Source organism: Schistocerca americana, chromosome 1 (assembly GCF_021461395.2).
Source record: "Schistocerca americana isolate TAMUIC-IGC-003095 chromosome 1, iqSchAmer2.1, whole genome shotgun sequence".
Lineage (NCBI taxonomy): Eukaryota > Metazoa > Arthropoda > Insecta > Orthoptera > Acrididae > Schistocerca > Schistocerca americana.
Window position 1 is genome coordinate 553,449,876 of NC_060119.1, and position 19,882 is coordinate 553,469,757.

Below are 19,882 nucleotides of genomic sequence, written 5' to 3' on the forward strand. Positions count from 1 at the left end.
TTAAGTGGACTTCACGGAGCAGCTTCTCATTATTCATCACTGTCTAAGATGAAACAATAATTCCTAGGACGGACTGAGGATCGAACACTCGACTTTCGGACTTGTATTCTAACGCTTCCGAACTTAGCCACGGGGTCGCACAATTTCTGTGCAGTTCTGTGAAAACGTCAACGCTCTACTGGCAATACTTTTCTAATTATAGATGTCTCGTCTATTACTTTTGGACCTCGCGATTTTTATTCGAATAGCACTTACGACACTAGTGTAGGCGATATGACAACTACGTAAAACGATTAACCGTTTCTTCCCATTATGTTACGAGTACGACAAGAGAATACTACATTTTTCACTTCTACGTCTCTGGCAATTCTATAAAGAAAACCTCTGAAGTTTCCAATGTAATGCCTTTATCGAGGCTCTAATCTGCTTTTAACCTTGAAAAGTATACGAATCAATTAACAGCATAGCCCAATAATATGACAGTGGACCGACTAACTACCGAAAATACACTTAGTTGCGCTCTGGTGAGAATGTTCCCTCGCCCGTACAGCCAGTTCCGTTGTTCCCGTGGCGTCGACAGATATCTTGCCATTGGTAAACATCACACACACAGGAGTCTTTTGTGGCTGCACCGTGAATAAATGATGTATCCTAATACAGAGCGTGCATACATGATGCTAAATGACGTCAGGATTGTCTTCACCATATGCCGGTCATGCAGATGCGTGCTATATGGCGCTTCCACCAGCATTTCATTAGTCAACGGGTTGTACGCGCAACGTGGCACCTGTAATGAGGATCAGGTCAACAACCGTTACGGTTAAATCTCTGCTCGCTATGCATTACAAGCACTGAGGTAGTGATACGAACGGAAAACCAAACGTCGTCTCAGTTTCCGGTTAGTATCTAGCGAGTGTTAGCATCATCTTTAGGACACACAAGTCTGCGAAGTGTACCCGAATTCTGAAGTGTAATGTATGCATGTAGTCGTTGCAACCAAAACTAGTTCCACATATGACATATACAATTACGTAGTGATCAAGTTAATTTCTTTCGCTAGTGTGTCCTTGTGATACATCTTCAACAAATCAGCCGGCCGAAGTGGCCGTGCGGTTAAAGGCGCTGCAGTCTGGAACCGCAAGACCGCTACGGTCGCAGGTTCGAATCCTGCCTCGGGCATGGATGTTTGTGATGTCCTTAGGTTAGTTAGGTTTAACTAGTTCTAAGTTCTAGGGGACTAATGACCTCAGCAGTTGAGTCCCATAGTGCTCAGAGCCATTCTTTTTTTCAACAAATCATACTTTTTAAAACGTTACGTTATTTGACTTCGACAATTTCAAGGCGGATATCTGACTTATGAGAGTTCCATCGCAACAGAAGTTCACATCCAAATCAGAAAACTGAACAACATTGTAAGGCATCTTCTCACGTAAACTGAGTTAAAGTGACAAACTACCTTCAACACAAATGTCATTGTGGTATAGCATAAGTGCTGGACAACTCCTGTCGGTCCGTTTTTCCCGCGATTTACTCATGGAATTTTTTTATGAATGGGATCAATGACGATAGTAATTCGGTACATGATGCTTGACTTCTAATATTTTCATCGTGACAGAATAATATAACCAAATGTGAATACTGACTTTTACTATCTGCTTCAGTAATGACTTTGTAGCCATGCAGTTGTTTACGGCTTCTTCAAATTACTAGGATAAAAAGTACTACATACAGGATCGTAAACTGAGTATTGTTTTAAACTGAGTATTCTGAGATAAGGTAACAGCGGATATTTCAGGCGTACGAGGTCTTGAATGAGCTATTCCAGTTTGGAAAACAAGGCGTGTCGGTAAACTGTTCATAATAAAATCTGCCTGCCGCAGCGTTATTAGTGGGAAAACCTTGGAAAACAATACACAATTGTCTGTGAGGTTACCACAGTGGAGTTTGCCTCTGTTTGAAACTCATGGCTGACTGTCGAAGATGGAGCGTTACTAGTTGCGACATGCATTTAACGTACAACGCAGCAAGATGTAGTACCCGGCAAGCTGAAGGAATGTACAGAGAAAAGTCGTGCACCAGACTACATCCTTCTTGGAAGGCACTATACAAATTATTTGCTGGAACAATGGGCAACTGTTTGAAATTTAATTAATTTGGTTGAACCAACAGAAGAGAATATAGGGCACTGCGAGAGATGTGTGGTCGTCCCCTACACACGTACGAGTCTGTTGAACGTAATTAACATATAGAAGCCGGTCATTTAGCCGGAGAGTGTACTGAAGAGGGAGCAAGCAGCGGTTGCAATGTGCTTCTTTGTAGCGTTGTATTACTTTTCAATTCTGGTGTGTGGTACCGCGAACAGAGTAATGAATGCGTGTCCTTTAGCTGTGGAGTTAAAGAGTTGTAGCGAAAGGTGAGAGATAGTTGAGAACCGTGTATCACTGGCAAACGTAAAACGAAGAAGGATCTGTGAATGAACAGGCTACACAGACATGGAATGTTTTAAAGGGCAAGAGTAAGTACCGCACAGCCTTCCACAGCAGATCAAAATATCAGCGAAGTGCGTGAGGCACTTACGAAGTGTCTCAGTAAGCAGTGAAGCGGGAACGTCACGAGCAGCAGGGCACACGGTTCTTGAGAAACGTCTCCGTCAGCAACCGTCAGAGATGCAATTACTGCAAAAGCGCCCGGCGAACGACAAGCCACATTGCGCAGTATGTCCTTTAGACACACTTCATTGCAGTCAGGCAGAACGCCAATTTCTGTCACTAGTCTCTGCCAGCGACGAATCGACAAACCGTGTTTCTGTAGATGTTTACACACTTCACTGAAGAATCTGGGAGCCAGAGAATCCATGCGTAACCACAATACAGGGTGTTTCAAAATTAATATACCGGTTTTAAGGTTTTGTAGCAAATGTTACATTCACTTTACAATTATACATTCACTTTACAATTATAAATAATACACTAAATGAAAGAGAAACACAAACAGTTTTTCTTACAATTGCTCAGTGTGAATACCAATCACACATCGAGTCGATAGGCTAGCTGTTCCGAAATCTTGATCAATGTGTCAGGGGTAACTGATGTAATAACACTGTTTCTGAAGTCGGGTAGATCAGCTGGTATCGGAGGCACATGCACATGACCGCATCAGATCGTGTGTCAACGTGGAGGTCATGCATAAAATACTACGTCAACCGGTCCCTTGCCCCCAATCCACTGGTCGGATACAACGTCGTTTAACCAGTCGCGTACTGAGTTATGCCAGTGAGGCGGCGCACCATCTTGCTCCCAAATAAAGATGTGTTGTTCAGCTTCTTTCCATTGAGGCACGAGCCATAGCTGTGGCACATCAAGATAAGAAACATCAGTTACACTCGATTCACCGAAAAAGGAAGGCCTATAAAGTTTCCGCGGCGATATTTCTTGGGGCTAAGCGTGAAACACTCGCACTCGTCCAACATGTTTTTCAGTCATTCTTCGTCACTCCATACTCTTCTCATTGCGCACAGGTATACAAACAAAACTGTTTGAGTTGCTCTTTCATTCGATGTATTATTTACAATAGTAAGTCGAGCGTAATAAATGTTACAACGCCTTAAAATCGTATTTGTAGAACATCGTTGTAACACCAAGATCTGTGACGAATGGCAGATATCTTTAAAGCTGCATAAATGTAATGTAATACTTATAACAGAGAGAAAAGTCAGTAGTTGTTGTTGTTGTGGTCTTCAGTCCCGAGACTGGTTTGATGCAACTCTCCATGCTACTCTATCCTGTGCAAGCTGCTTCATCTCCCAGTACCTACTGCAACCTACATCCTTCTGAATCTGCTTAGTGTTTTCATCTCTTGGTCTCCCTCTACGATTGTTACCCTCCACGCTGCCATCCAATACTAAATTGGTGATCCCCTGATGCCTCAGAACATGTCCTACCAACCGATCCCTTTTTCTGGTCAAGTTGTGCCACAAACTTCTCTTCTCCCCAATCCTATTCAATACTTCCTCATTAGTTATGTGATCTACCCATCTAATCTTCAGCATTCTTCTGTAGCACCACATTTCGAAAGCTTCTATTCTCTTCTTGTCCAAACTATTTATCGTCCATGTTTCACTTCCATACATGGCTACACTCCATACAAGTACTTTCAGAAATGACTTCCTGACACTTAAATCTATACTCGATGTTAACAAATTTCTCTTCTTCAGAAACGCTTTCCTTACCATTGCCAGTCTACATTTTATATCCTCTCTACTTCGACCATCATCAGTTATTTTGCTCCCCAAATAGCAAAACTCCTTTACTACTTTAAGTGTCTCATTTCCTAATCTAATTCCCTCAGCATCATCCGACTTAATTCGACTACATTCCATTATCCTTGCTTTGCTTTTGTTGATGTTCATCTTATATCCTTCTTTCAAGACACTGTCCATTCCATTCAACTGCTCTTCCAAGTCCTTTGCTGTCTCTGACAGAATTACAATGTCATCGGCGAACCTCAAAGTTTTTATTTCTTCTCCATGAATTTTAATACCTACTCCGAATTTTTCTTTTGTTTCCTTCACTGCTTGTTCAATATACAGATTGAACAACATCGGGGAGAGGCTGCAACCCTGTCTCACTCCATTCCCAACCACTGCTTCCGTTTCATGTCCCTTGACTCTTACAACTGCCATCTGGTTTCTGTACAAATTGTAAATAGCCTTTCGCTCCCTGTATTTTACCCCTGCCACCTTTAGAATTTGAAAGAGAGTATTCCAGTCAACATTGTCAAAAGCTTTTTCTAAGTCTACAAATGCTAGAAACGTAGGTTTGCCTTTCCTTAATCTTTCTTCTAAGATAAGTCGTAAGGTCAGTATTGCCTCACGTGTTCCAGTGTTTCTACGGAATCCAAACTGATCTTCCCCGAGGTTGGCTTCTACTAGTTTTTCCATTCGTTTGTAAAGAATTCGTGTTAGTATTTTGCAGCTGTGACTTATTAAACTGATGGTTCGGTAATTTTCACATCTGTCAACACCTGCTTTCTTTGGGATTGGAATTATTATATTCTTCTTGAAGTCTGAGGGTATTTCGCCTGTTTCATACATCTTGCTCACCAGATGGTAGAGTTTTGTCAGGACTGGCTCTCCCAAGGCCGTCAGTAGTTCCAATGGAATGTTGTCTACTCCGGGGGCCTTGTTTCGACTCAGGTCTTTCAGTGCTCTGTCAAACTCTTCACGCAGTATCATATCTCCCATTTCATCTTCATCTACATCCTCTTCCATTTCCATAATATTGTCCTCAAGTACATAGCCCTTGTATAGACCCTCTATATACGCCCTGGCTCTATATACTCCAGTAGTATATAATTAAAATATTAGCGGGACGTCAAATCTATTAGCACTTATGCATAAAGAGCTGGTTTACGGCCCATGCTAGACAAGCCGCCGCTTGGCGCGTCACGCTTAGAGGGGTGCCAGACGCGTATCACAATTAGTAGAGATAGCTTGAGGTGTCAAGCACAGGGTGCAGAGGGGGAGGCGAAGCGCCAGGAGCGTCCAAATGCAAAAATTTTTGTAGGCCTACAGTGCGTATCGCAATTAGTACCGAAAACTGAGACGGGTGAAAGTGTACGATGGAAAAAGGGTAGAGGTGAGGCGCCAATGGTTTCTCGCTTGTGTGGAAATATGTTCTCTAACCGGCCCTTTAGTTATAATACAAAGGCTGGATTTGAAATGGAACGGTCACATACAACCAGTATTAAGGAAAGCAAAAGGAAGACTAAGATTTGTTGCAAGGGTTCTGGGAAAATGCAATGAATCTATAAAGAAAATCGCATACAAGATAGCAGTTCAAATGGTTCAAATGGCTCTGAGCACTATGGGACTTAACATCTGAGGTCATCAGTCCCCTAGAACTTAGAACTACTTAAACCTAATTAACCTAAGGACATCACACACATCCATGCCCGAGGCAGGATTCGAACCTGCGACCGTAGCGGTCGCTCGGTTCCAGACTGCAGCGTCTAGAACCGCACGGCCACCACGGCCGGCCAAGATAGCAGTCCAAGCAGTTCTATTGTTCCAGTAGTTGGAGTCTATGAAGTAGGAATGGCAATAGCCATCGAACGATTTCAGACACGCACTGCTAGGTCAGAAAGACACGGGAAACATAAATGAGAATCCTCAGAAGAAAGACGATATAGCTTTCACGAAAACTGGTAGGATAAATTTAGAGAACCGGTATTCGTAGAAAACTTTGCGACCATTATGCTGCCACCGACGTTTATTTCGCGTGGGGATCATGAGAATAGCATAAGAGAATCTAGGCAGAACAGAGGCATGCAAACAGTCAATTTTGGTCTCTCAGAACCGGAATAGAGTAGGAAAGAGGTGACCCAGTCGCACATACCAAGCTGGACGTCACATGACATGACGTTAGCCTGAGTATAGAGCCAAATGAGGCTCACCCTGCAACTCGTGGCAGTTGAAGGAACGCTAAAAGACATTGTGTGTCAATCAGTGAGCAGTTACGGTGTACGGTGGTGGTATTCTGCATTACAGCATGTCCTAGAGACAGCATTTGGATGCCACCACACGGGGAAGAAACATAGGGAAACTTGGAACTAGGACAAAATGCGACGAGTGTAGTCTAGGAGTTTGGTATTACCCAGCGCAGTGTTTCAAGTGCATGGGAAGCGTTCCGAAACACAGGCACTGCCGCCCGAAGAAGTGGAGGCCGTTTGTGCAACACGCAAGAAGGGAGCCACGTCCAACAGCGGGTGCATTAGTAACTGCAGTTAACAGGACTGCGAGGCACGCAGTCTCACGCTCCACTGCGGCACGTCTACTGCATGGTTGCGATCTCCTTGTCCGACGACCGGTACTTTGTATTCCGTTGATATTCACACATCGGTAGTACTGAAACTTCCCGGCAAATTAAAACTGTGTGCCGGACCGAGACTCGAACTCGGGACCTTCGGCTTTCGCGGGCAAGTTCTCTACCAACTGAGCTACCCAAGCACGACTCACGCTCCTACCTTCCCAACTTCACAGAAGCTCTCCTGCGAACCTTGCAGAACTAGCACTGCTGGAAGAAAGGATATTGCGGAGACATGGCTTAGCCACAGCCTGGGGGATGTTTCTAGAATGAAATTTTTCACTCTATAGCGGAGTGTGCGCTAATATGAAACATCCTGGCAGATTGAAACTGTGTGCCGGACCGAGACCCGAACTCGGGACCTTTGCCTTCGGCGGGCAAGTGCTCTACCAACTGAGCTACCCAGGCACGACTCACGCCCCGTCCTCACAGCTTTAATTCCGCCAGTACCTCGTCTCCTACCTTCGCAGGAGAGCTGCTGCGAAGTTTGGAAGGTAGGAGACGAGGTACTGGCGGAATTAAAGCTGTGAGGACGGGGCGTGAGTCGTGCCTGGGTAGCTCAGTTGGTAGAGCACTTGCCCGCCGAAGGCAAAGGCCCCGAGTTCGAGTCTCGGTCCGGCAGGAAGTTTCATATCAGCGCACACTCCGCTGTAGAGTGAAAATTTCATTCTATCGGTAGTACTGCTTGCGATGGTGCCAAGAGGATACAGACTCGACCAACGAGGAGTGGGATCGCGTGCTCTTCTCAGATGAGAGCAGATTCAATCTAAATAGTTATTCTGGGCGTGCCCTTATATGGTGTGAAGAGGGGCGGAAGGGGGGGGGGGAGGTGGACGTAATGTTGGACACGATCATTTTGTTAGTCCAGGTGTTATGGTGTGCGGAGGCACAATGTTGCATGGTCGTACTCGCCTCCAAATCTCTGATCACGGTACGCCCACCGGTCAACGGTATTGTGACACTGTACTCCTTTCCCATGTGCGTCTTCACCGGGGTGCATCTGCCCCGACTTCATTTTCATGAACGGCATGTGCAACCGCGTCTAAGAGCGGAGGTGGAGGAGATCTTACAAACAGAGGATACCTGGACTCGCCCGCCCGTTTTCCCGACATAAGTATCGTAGACCACGTGTGTGGTACGTTGGGGAGACGTACTGCAGCACCAACGACCGTCCAGGATTTCTCAGTCGCGGTGGTGGAGGAATGGAACGGTCCATCATAATAACTCCTTACCAGCCTTGTGGCCTGCGTGGCAGCACACTGCACAGCATGCATTGCTGTGCGCGGTGATGACACACCTTTCTAAGAAACATGTGTGTTCTTTCGTGATGTCCAGGTGACCATCATAAATAGCAGTTTCAGTGTAACTACTGAATTTGAATAAAAGTGTCATTTGTATTAGTCGCATTGCGTATTTCTTTCAGTTAACTTCCATACTATAACGTAGCAGTTCTTTCTAAGTATGTCCCAAGTTTCATCGAGCTACGTTACTCGGCAGTGACACGTCATGCGAAACTTATTTTGTTCCTTAAATTTTGCAAACTGTGTTCATAAGTAAATATAGATCGCCTGGTAATTGAGACTGCTGGATCTCTTGGTAACTGAGACTGGTGCGACCATTCTTGACTTCTTCACTAGTCTCGAAAGCTATGCAAAAGTCTACACCAACGCATTCAACACAAATGGCTTCGACGAGGAAAGGCAATGACATGACTAGATTTATGATACAATAAAGAAAGGCGATAACACTATCATCTCACCTTCCTGATATTCCGCCATTATCATCTGGAATTTATCTAAGATATTCCTAACAATTTTTGTAAACATGAAAATTGATCTACTACAGTCTCTGCAAAACAAAGGTGATACGAAAACAAATGCTTTGAAACTTGTGTCTCGAAAACAGGCCACTGCTACGGCGTTCATGTGCAGATTGGATTATTTTCCGGAGAACCTTCCGCTAACGAATAGTGGAAATTCTGGCGGCACACAGTACATGTTTACGAGCTTAAGTTTCTTTGCGTCGTTGTATTCCTTAACGACCCATGTCACATGAAAGCGTACAGACCATTTGTGGACGCTAGTTATTACACGCTACGCCTGTAGCACTGCTACCGGCCGAGCGGCGCCGATGTGCGGGTTTGTTTCATCCCCTGCGAACTTGCGATAGCATTCACCTTTCTTTCTCAAGATTAACGCGAAGATTGGTTTGAACACTTCAGCGCTTTACTAGGCGTGGTCCTATTGCAAGCGGTATGCCGTTACCTTCCTCTGACCCTTGTCCTGACGTGCCCAGCCATTTATAGGGAGACTTAAGTTGAAGATGGATTCCTCCGAGCCATGAAGTAACTCGGTATTTTTCACGGTATTCAACCCTGCCTGAAGTGGAATGAGTAATAAGTAGTAGATAAAAGTTCTTGGGCTAACTACGGATCCTACCAGACCCACTGTATTGGTACTATGGCACTTCACCAATAAGTCACACGGTTAATGCACACAATTTGCAAAAAGATGTATGCTTTGTGTCAAACTATTGTCTAGCTAAATCATAGTCCGCAGAACAGACGAGAAACGTACATATACATAATATAATTTAAAGTCCCCCGTCGCGGTTTCATGTATGTATGGAAAGACTAACCTCAGGACCTACTGTATGGATTTTGATGCGATTTTTAAAAATGTTCAAATGTGTGTGAAATCCTATGGGACTTAACTGCTAAGGTCATCAGTCCCTAAGCTTACACACTACTTAATCTAAATTATCCTAAGGACAAACACACACACCCATTCCCGAGGGAGGACTCGAACCTCCCCCGGGACCAGCCGCACAGTCCACGACTGCAGCGCCTTAGACCGCGCGGCAACGGAGGCTGGCAACGGCAGGGAGAGCGGTGAGATGACCACATTGTCATCCATATCAGCATCCAGTGACCCCTATCGGCTAAGGATGACACGGCGTACTGTCGATACCGTTGGGACTTCCGAGGCCTACTCGAAAAGAGTTAGTAGTTTAGTTATGCCAGACAGTCGACTTCCGAGGCCTACTCGAACAGAGTTAGTAGCTTGGTTATCCCAGGCAAGTCGTCCGGCCGTAGATACTTAGTGCTACCTGTGCAAAGCCGTGACGGATCGCTGGTTTGTTACATTTTTTATCTTCATCGCATATCATTCTTGTCGTGGTAATGAAGTATTTACTACAACCAGAAACTAAAACATTAGCGATTGCGCGACTGAAGAAAGATTAATACAGAGGGTGTTACAGAAAGGTACGACCATACTATCAAAACACATAGAAAAGAAAATACGCTAACGAGCCAAAACGTTTAGGACGACTGCCCACTGCAAGATTGAATGCAGCCTGGTGGTGTTGCGAGCATGTCAGGCGATAAGGAAAGTACATAAGGAAAACAGAGACGAATGGGAGATAATGTAGCGGCGATACGGGCCGCAAATGGGAATATCCACTGCCGTAAGCGACTTTGACAAAGGATAGATTGTTACGACCCTTCGCGTGGGAAGGAGCATCTCGAAAATGGAAAGTGGTTGAAGGCCTGTGAAAGGACGAGTAGGCGATCTGACGACAGAGTGGTGCAGGCACGTGTTTCGGAGTACACCGTTCATAGCACATCGTTGAACATGCAGTTTCGCAGCAGACGGCCCTCGCGTGTTCTCATGTTGGCCCGACGACGTCATCAGTTACGACTGCAGTGGACACGAGATAATTTAGATTGCACCGTGGATCAATAAAAAATTAGTTTCCTGGTCACATGAATCACTTGGTCGTAGCTAATGTCTGGATTCGCTCTCATCTAGGCAAACGGATGCTCGAAACATGCTCGCGGCAGGCCATTGGGGGCAATATTATGCTACGGGGAGCATTGACCTGGGCTTCCATGGGATCTGTAGTAGTAATCGAAAGTACTATGGCAGCTGTGGGCTACGCGAGCATCATGCCGGACCACTTGAACCTCTTCACGCTTAATGCCTTCGCCGGCGGCGATAGCATCTTCCAGCAGCATATCGTCTCAGAAGACCAGAATGTTGGTACAGTGGTTTCCGGAGCGTGATAGTGAACAAATGCTGATGTTTCGGCTATCAAATTCACTTTACCTGAACCCGATGGAACATATCCGGTACGCTACTGGACGCCTGCTCTCGCCCCCTGCAAAACGTCGGCCCGCCGTTTACGGACATTGCGTGACTTGTGCATATATATCTGGTGCCACACAGATTCGGAAACCTACAACAGGCCTGTTGAGTCCATGACACGTCGAATCGCTGCTGTACTGCGTTCCAAACGTGAACTAACATGGTATTAAACTGGTGATCGTTTTGGCTCATCAGTGTATCTTACATGGGCATGCGTACCGAACGCTTTATTTCCACGTTAGATGGTTCTCATGGCTCTGAGCACTATCGGACTTAACTTCTGAGGTCATCAGAACTTAGAACTACTTAAACCTAGCTAACCTAAGGACATCACACACATCAATGTCCGAGGCAGGATTCAAACCTGCGACCGTAGCAGTCGCGCGTGTCCGGACTGATGCGCCTAGAACCGCTCGGCCACAGCGGCCGGCTTCCATGTTAGAACAACCCCACTTTCTTCAACTCTTCACAGCACACGAATCACGGGAACGATACCGGAACAGAGCATACCAGCACACCACATGCTACTCTTTATTACGTGAAATGTTCATAATGCCCTCCGTTACTTTGACACATGCATCAATGCGCCATTGCATTCAATCCCAGACGTATCCCTCCATTACTGCGTATGGTTTCGTAATCTTACACATTACCGACGCGAAGACACACTGTACCTTGTAACGCGGTCTGATACACAAGAACTTTCAAACGTCTCACATATAAATGTCAAGTGGATATAGGTCCGGAGAATGTGGACGCCAGAACAATTGTTCCACCCCTTCCTACCCATCGGTCTCGGAATCTGTTGTTTATAAACTGACGAGTATCACTACTGAAAAAGAATTCGGAGGAGCTTCACCTTGTATGTAGTACAACTTTCACTGCACTGATAAAGAAACATTTTCCAGCACATGAGGTAAGTATTCTACACGAGATAATTGTTACTTGGTCGATTAAGTAGGGGCGAAAGAACATGAGATGCATGAAACAGTCACAACAACTCTGGTCCGGATATTGACGGAAAATCTCTTCATGCAAGAAAGAGTTTAATATTGTATGCTGGTAATTTCTGTTTCTAATTGTTTCCCGTGATTAACGCTTTAGGAGGAGCTGTAGAAACGTTTTGGCATAAAAATAGACGGTTTCTATTTAACTTACTACCTTGTTCTGCGGGTGAAGAATGTGTTCTGAGTGTCTGCCCCTATCTTTATGAAACGCTGAATAATGTGGGGAGGAAAAATACTTCATTTGTTTTAGTGACTATGAAATCATTGCCCCCTGTAATAAGAAAAATAACATTAGCCTGTTATTACTTCAAAGCGAATACATAGGCGCGAGAATTAAACAACGCGATAGCTGGACCTAGTACTAAATGGCTAACCTGGAGCACATACCAGTTGTAGGATGCTTGTCTAACGGCAGCTGGGGCAAAAAAATTGATTTTCGATATTTCATACGGTTATTGGCCGAATTTGAAAATTTAAAACGCTTCCACAATCTACTCATTAGGAGGTATAATCTTACATTGGCAGCACACCTCACGGCGCGTAAATTACCCAGAATATATTTATCCAATATTTGAGAACGAGAGCACTTAGCGACTTCCAACAAACTTTACACATAATTTCAAAGCTTTAGGAAACTTTCTCTCCCTGACAACCCCCACATTTTCGCTGTTCACGCAGTAACACTTCAGCATGAGGTCTGACTTCTTAACATATTACTTCTTCACTGCTAACTCTATTCGCAACACATTTCGCAGGCACTATCCACATATACCTCTGAATCTACCTGCATAATTATATCAATTTACGAGGGTGTTCAATAAGCAATGCTGCACTTTTTTTCTGAAAGTACATTCGTTTTAGTATGGATTGCAATAGATTACATTTTTCTCCACTCTTTTAGCTACATAACCCTATTTTTCAACATAATCTGCGTTCAATGCGACGGCCTTATGCCAGCTTACTGGGAGGGCCCGTATGACTGCGTGATATCATTCCACTGGCCGTTGTCGGAGCCAACGTCTTGCTCTATCAGCAACCTCCCCATCATTCACGTACTGTTTCCCGCGGAAGGCATCCTTCATTGGGCCAAACAGAAGGAAGTCGGAAGGTGCGAGATCCGGACTGTACGGTGGATGAGAAAGAACAGTCTAATGAGGTTTTGTGAGTGTTCTCGGGTGTGCAGAGTTGTGTGAGGCCTCCAGCTATCATGGAGAAGAATTTCGTTTGCATTTTTGTGGCGACAAACACGCTGACGTCGTTTCTTCAGTTCCCTCAGGGTACCATAATATACTTCAGAGTTGATCGTTGCACCATGAGGGAGGACATTAAACAAAATAACCCCTTCAGATTCCCAAAGGTCTATCACCATGGCTTTATCGGCTGACGATGTGGCTTTGAACTTTTTCTTCGGAGGAGGGGTGGTGTGGTGCTATTCCATGAACTGCCTTATTGTTTCCGATTCTAAGTGATGAACCCTTGTTTCATCGCATGTGACGATTTTCCACAAAAAGTTGTCACGATCAGCCTCGTAACGCGCATCAATTCCGCACAGGCGGTCCTTCGTTGCTCTTTATGGTCTTCAGTTATGTGGCGAGGAACGCAGCAGGCACACACGTCTGGGCAGCCCAGCTGGTGCACGAATGTGTCACCACTACCAACAGAGAAGTCCAGTTGAGCAGCGAGGTGTTTGTGGTCCATCAATCACCTTGAAAATGATGGAAAAGTTTTATGAATATGATATAGATCCGCATTTCCTATTCATCGACTTCAAACAAGCCTTTGACAGCATAAATCGGCAAGAACTATACAGAGTACTGAAAGAAGTTGGTATATGTGCTAAATTAATAAGACTAATCAGAACGACAATGACAGAGACAAGGGCAAAGGTAAAGGTCCTTAGCAGAACAAGTGAAAGCTTTGACTTTAATAAAGGTGTGAAGCAAGGGCATAGTCTCTCCACTGTCCTATTCAATATAGCCCTGCATAGTGTAGTAAATAAAATCAACAAAAGAGGCACCATATTTATGAAAACTAGCCAGATATATGCATACGCTGATGACTTGCTATGGTAGGAAGAAATACCAATACACTCCTAGAAACATACCGGGCAATCGAAACAGAAGCCTTAAAAATTGGCCTCATATTAAATTAAAACAAAACAAAATATATGGTAATGTCATAATCTGAGGCCAGAAGAACCCGTAAAAACCTAGATATCAATTGGAAATGCTTCAATGGAGTGTCCTCTTTTACCTACTTGGGAGCCCTAATAACAAATGATAACAGTGTTGGAAAGACTATAAGGGAAAGAATACAAGCAGGAAACAGAGCTTACTTTGCAAATGTGCAACTTTTCAAAAATAGCCTTGTTACAAGAAAAACTAAACTGCTAATATATAATTCCCTAGTCCGCCCAGTTATCACACACGGCTCAGAGGTATGGACGTTGACAGAACACAATAAAAATTCACTAAGAACCACTGAGCGGAAAATACTATGCAAAATCTATGGGCCAATAAGGGAGGAAGAAGGCTGGAGAATACGCTACAATGCCGAATTACAAGCGTTAATACAAGGCAGGGATATATTAAAATTTGTGAAATCACAGCGAATACGATGGCTAGACACTTGGAGAGAATGGCAGAGGATAGAATTCCAAAGAAAATGATGAAAGGTATGATCCATTCAGTTAGGCGAAAAGGGAGACCTAGAAGAAGATGGATCGACGAGGTAATAATGGATATCACCAGTATGGGAGTCCGGGGGTGCAAAAGAGCAACAAATAACCGAGAAGTGTGGAGGAAGATTGTTGAAGAAGCCAAGGCTCACCAAAGGCTGTAGCGCTACTGAAGAAGAGGAGGAGATCACCTCGAAAAGAGTGTCGGCACATTCCAACATTGAAGGAGTCACAGCTGTGTGCGGCCGGCAGGCACGCACGAGATCGGACAGGTTTGCGCAACAATGTTGTGATGATGAGAGACGCTTCGCCCAACGATTCATCATGCTTTATTCGCTGCCAGGTCTCCGTAGACATTGTGCAAGCGCCTACGAATATCTGCGATGCTCTAGTTTTCCGCCAAAAGAAACTCGATGACACCTCTTTGCTTGGAATGCACCTCCCTTATAGATGCCATTTTGAAGGCTACGTATTGTGCAGCCACCTATCGCAACTTCAAGAAAGACTAAATCGAGAATATTTCACAATGTCCCACAATAAATTCCGCGTTTTTTCAACCGAAGTAGGCTGAGAAAAAAAATGCGTTCCATTGCTTTCCGAAAGCCACCTATACAACGACAGTTCGGAAGATAAGACGTTTTATACACTGGATTTGATACTTTAGAGACTCGGAGACGTGTGTTTACAGGTTGGTAACTGCTACTTATGTCTACAAATGTAACGAGTACACGGAGCCGCTACACGTCTACAAATGTAACGGATACACGGAGCCGCTACACAACAAATATCTGCCTCTGCAGCTGATGTTCCTATACAGGTCACGAATAAAATTTTTATAACCACAATCTGATCAGCAAGGGAATGATTTGATGTGGCCTACAGTTAGTGACCATCATACCTATGAAATGAAAATGCACTACTCGTGGAATAACACAAACAGCCTGGTGCTAGACAATAGGACTACGCCAAGCGCAGTCACCAGATTTCACTCTCCCCTTCATTTTTATAATACCTCATAGGAATTTTATTAATTTTCTATCCTGCCTTCTCTTATTTTCAGATGTGTCATCATGCGACGATTGCAAGCCGGACCGCAGTACGAACTGACTCAGTGAAACATATTTTGGTCTTCTCTCTGTCATCCTTCGTTTCTATGCCATTATGATCATTGACATTCTTGATCTATATCCTTTATCTATCTACTGATTTAACATAACACGTCAACTTCTTAGAGTTTTCTGCTAGCTCGGTATGGAGAAATTTATTTTCCAATTCGTTCAAATCTTTACGCATGATAATATTTACGCTGATTTTGGTTACGCTTAAATCAGAAGCGAAGCTCTCTTTGCCTTCGTAGCAGCTGTCGAATCAAGCTGAGTCTTTCCCATCCGTAACAATTTTTCTCCTCACATATCTGTCTAAGGCACATAGCACAATACTTCAGAACTAGATCATTTTATACTCAACACAATCATTCTCAGAGACGAATGTCTGACGTTGGCTGCTCTGGTAATCTGAAATCTGTTTGTTGTCAAATTTAGTGAGCAGAAATACCTACATGCCTATTTTCACTTGTAGTCAGTTATCACTGATTCCCTGGTAAGTTCACTGATTAACTGCACTATGTAACTTTACGATAAGACATTCCGAGAAGTTTCACAGCATTTCCTGTCCTTACCACCAGCTCTAATCACTTGACCCTCCCAGTCCTATGTTTGGATTGTGAACCATTGTCATTGGCTCACATAAACGTACAGTCAAATGCAAGCACTATGGAGTCTGTTTCAGAGAGTAACGCAGATAGTCTGTTTGCCAAGGTTTTCAGTACGCTTCCTCTACTGCAGGATCAGGCGAGGTCTTCGACCCGTTGCAGCATCCAAACCGTAACGCTGTGGAGAAGCCATTACACGAGAGCGAACTACCGAAAGTGGATAAAACGTGTTACAACCGTCGTGAGCCGTAAAACGCCTCACTGGCATCACCGCTTTATTTGGCACGTTTAACAGCTCGTATTCAGCGATCAACGTTCCCGGAAGCGGAAAGACCTGCTTTGACCACGGTTCCAGCCAGCTCATCCGTCGTGTTACGGCGGTTATCTGATCTACTTCCAAATGTTCGATTACCTTAATGTTCCGCTTCACGAACTTGGCTCACGAACACACACAATGTATAAGAGTGAGGTCGTTCTTTCGTCGAGCAAGTGTTGATAGCAAATGAAAAATGAAGTACCTATCGACTTCACAAAATTGTGTCAGGTTGTAGACTGCATATCAGTCTTCACCAGGATAAGTAATGCTACTGGAGTAATGCCCCTTAAACTCTGCATCTCTCTAATAGTATCATACACCCTGATGAAGGCCAACTCAAAAAGTGACAGGAAAGTTGGTTCATCACTTCACAGTATGGCAAGGGCAACAACCCAAAACTCTTGGTCTTGGTAGACTCTTGCTGAGTATTGTTTCAGTATGTGGTTTATTTCTATGTAGCAGACTTAAACACATCTGTAAATTTTGCGTTCCGGCTCGATATAAATCGGCAACCCTGAAATTGAGGGCTTATAGACACTGAAGTTCTTTTCTGTGATGATTCTTGAGTCTTTCCTGGTATCTTCCTTGTATATTCAGGAATATTGTCACGCAGCGCTGGAACGGATTGCTCAACCAATCTATCGTCAACACATGCGGCGGCTGTGTTGAGAAAAGACAATTTAAACAAATTGAATCTCCAATCACGGTTCACGAGCTGTCACAGAGCATGACAAACCATGTTCATCACTTGACGGAGAAAAAAATGGAAGTAATGTTTCTGTTTTATTATATACCTGATTTTTCGGCTAACGAGACAATGCTAGACCCGATACAGCGCTATCTACTCTGGAAACTATTGACAAAGAGGGTTGGGAGCTCCTGCCTCACCCTCTTTACAGCCCCGAGCATGCCTGATTGGGTTTTTAATCTACTAGGTTCGTTGAAAGACGCTTTGTGTGGCATCAAGTCAACGGCAACGAAGAGTTAAAGAGAAAAGTACAAAATTGGCTTCCAGATCAAGATAGGAAGTTCTTCTCTGAGTGGATAAGAAGACTAGTAAGAAAATGGGGGAAGTGGATATAAGCTAATGGTTACTACCTGGAAAATAGACAAAAACTATACTGATTTAATGAACCATTTTTGCTGTACAGTTGTCTGTTTAATTATTGAGTGACCGTCATATTTTGGGAACTTACATGGCAGTCTTTGGAAGCGAGGAAATATAGTCTCCACCATTCCCTGTTGGGTGAATTTACAGAACCTGTATTCGAGGAAGACTGACCGGCTATGTTGCTGCCACCAATGTATATCTCATGTACGATGGCACATACACTGTCGTTTTTCCTCAGACAATAGCCGAATGATATGACCGGCCGGATTTCTGAGCGCGTTGAAAAGCCGTTTCCAGGATACGGCGAGGCGAGCCAGCCCCGGATCGAATGCGCCTCAAGGATTAAGCACGAGGAATGGGGAATGGGGAGCCGGCCAGCCTGGGTTTTCGACATCCAGCTAGCTAAGTCCCGAGCCGTTACCTACGTCCTGCCTCAGACGCAAACATTTAGAAAACGTTCTTATACTTGACCATGAGATTTACTCTGGACGCAGACAGATGCTGTCCCATGGGGAGTGGCGGCGACAGAAAGGGCATCGGTTGTCGACCATCACAGGCATTGTCTCAATCCATATCACACTGCCGACCACGTAGAATAAACGGGGAAAGATACGCGAACGGAATAGCACAGAAATTCGGTAATACTGGTGCGATTAATCCTCCGCCATGGACTATACAGTGGCTGCAGGAGTACTCGTATATATGTAGATGTACAGGGTAGTTATAATTAACTTTCGCTACCTGAGTGGGCCACCAATACAAAGGAGTAATTGTAGGACAACGAAACTTTGTGGAAGCATTAGTAAGGACATGCAGAAGACAAATAATAAATAAACCACTGAAAGAAATAATTTTAATTTCCACAGAAGAGGGTAAAATTTGTTAATCGCGTACCATGTTTGCTTTCCAGGTTACAAACGTTGCTCAATGTGACGACCATCTGCATCAGCGACAGCCTTGAACTGCACCAGAGATAGCTCTGCTGCTGCCCGAAACAACGGTGGATCAGGGAATGTTCTGTTGTCGTCTACTTGTTGAAGATCGCACACTGTGTCCAGCATTCTCAGCCCTTGACAATGGTAACTTCTTCAACACTGTCTGGCGCGATTGGCCGTCGGCTTCTCCCAGGAGAACTTGCCAAGACGCCACTTAATTCGAATTTCCAAACGATGCTCTTCAAGTCCGGTACTGAAAGAGAACCTCTCCGTATTCATTTAACGCGTCAGTGCTTGCGAAGAGTAGCAACTGTATTGCTGTTGTTTTGATAAAACAACATTACGAATAAACCCCCGCTCAATTTGTCCATAGCCGTGTTGACACTCTGCACCTGTAATTCAAACTGAAGCATGTGTTTCAACTCTACGTCGGCGTATCAGTGCCAGCGCCTAAAGGCAAATCATGAGACGAACAGTACTTATAACGCAAATGCTGCAGCGCACAGTCTGAGTACCATTTCTATAGAGTTGGGTGCCTATGTGGTAAATACGAGTTTGCCTTCTACACTGGCTCAGGTAGCGGAAGTTTAATTATAACCACCCTGTACCGGTACGCTTGCCGCTCGCTCATAAAAACGGGAATATTTCGGGGTTCATACCTCGGGTTCTATTGGTGATAGAAAGTTACAGTCGAGTGTTTTGGATACCGCTCCGGCTAGGGACCATTTGTATACGAAACACAACGGTCATCTTAGTGTTGGTTGGTTGGTTGGTTTGGGGAAGGAGACCAGACAGCGTGGTCATCGGTCTCATCGGATTAGGGAAGGAAGTCGGCCGTGCCCTTTCAAAGGAACCATCCCGGCATTTGCCTGGAGTGATTTAGGGAAATCACGGAAAACCTAAATCAGGTTGGCCGGACGCGGGATTGAACCGTCGTCCTCCCGAATGCGAGTCCAGTGTCTAACCACTGCGCCACCTCGCTCGGTCATCTTAGTGTCACTGTCGACCTGTACAGGGTCAAAATATGAATATTACACACTTCTTCCCACTGAGGCAAATGGAACAAATCGGTTGGTTAATTTTGTATTTGATGTGGTTTATGTGGGCCTTAAGG

At 44.5% G+C, this 19,882-nt stretch overlaps 1 protein-coding gene and 1 non-coding gene across 2 annotated transcripts in view; one reads left to right on the forward strand and one right to left on the reverse strand.

Moving 5' to 3' along the window:
- Nucleotides 1-19,882, reverse strand: part of LOC124576444 (serine/threonine-protein kinase S6KL) — a 194,900-nt gene that overhangs the window by 42,049 nt on the left and 132,969 nt on the right. The gene's annotated exons all lie outside the window — the stretch shown is intronic.
- On the forward strand, nt 7,411-7,485 carry Trnar-ccg. Its single transcript has one exon. It is a non-coding gene; the product is annotated as a tRNA-Arg (tRNA).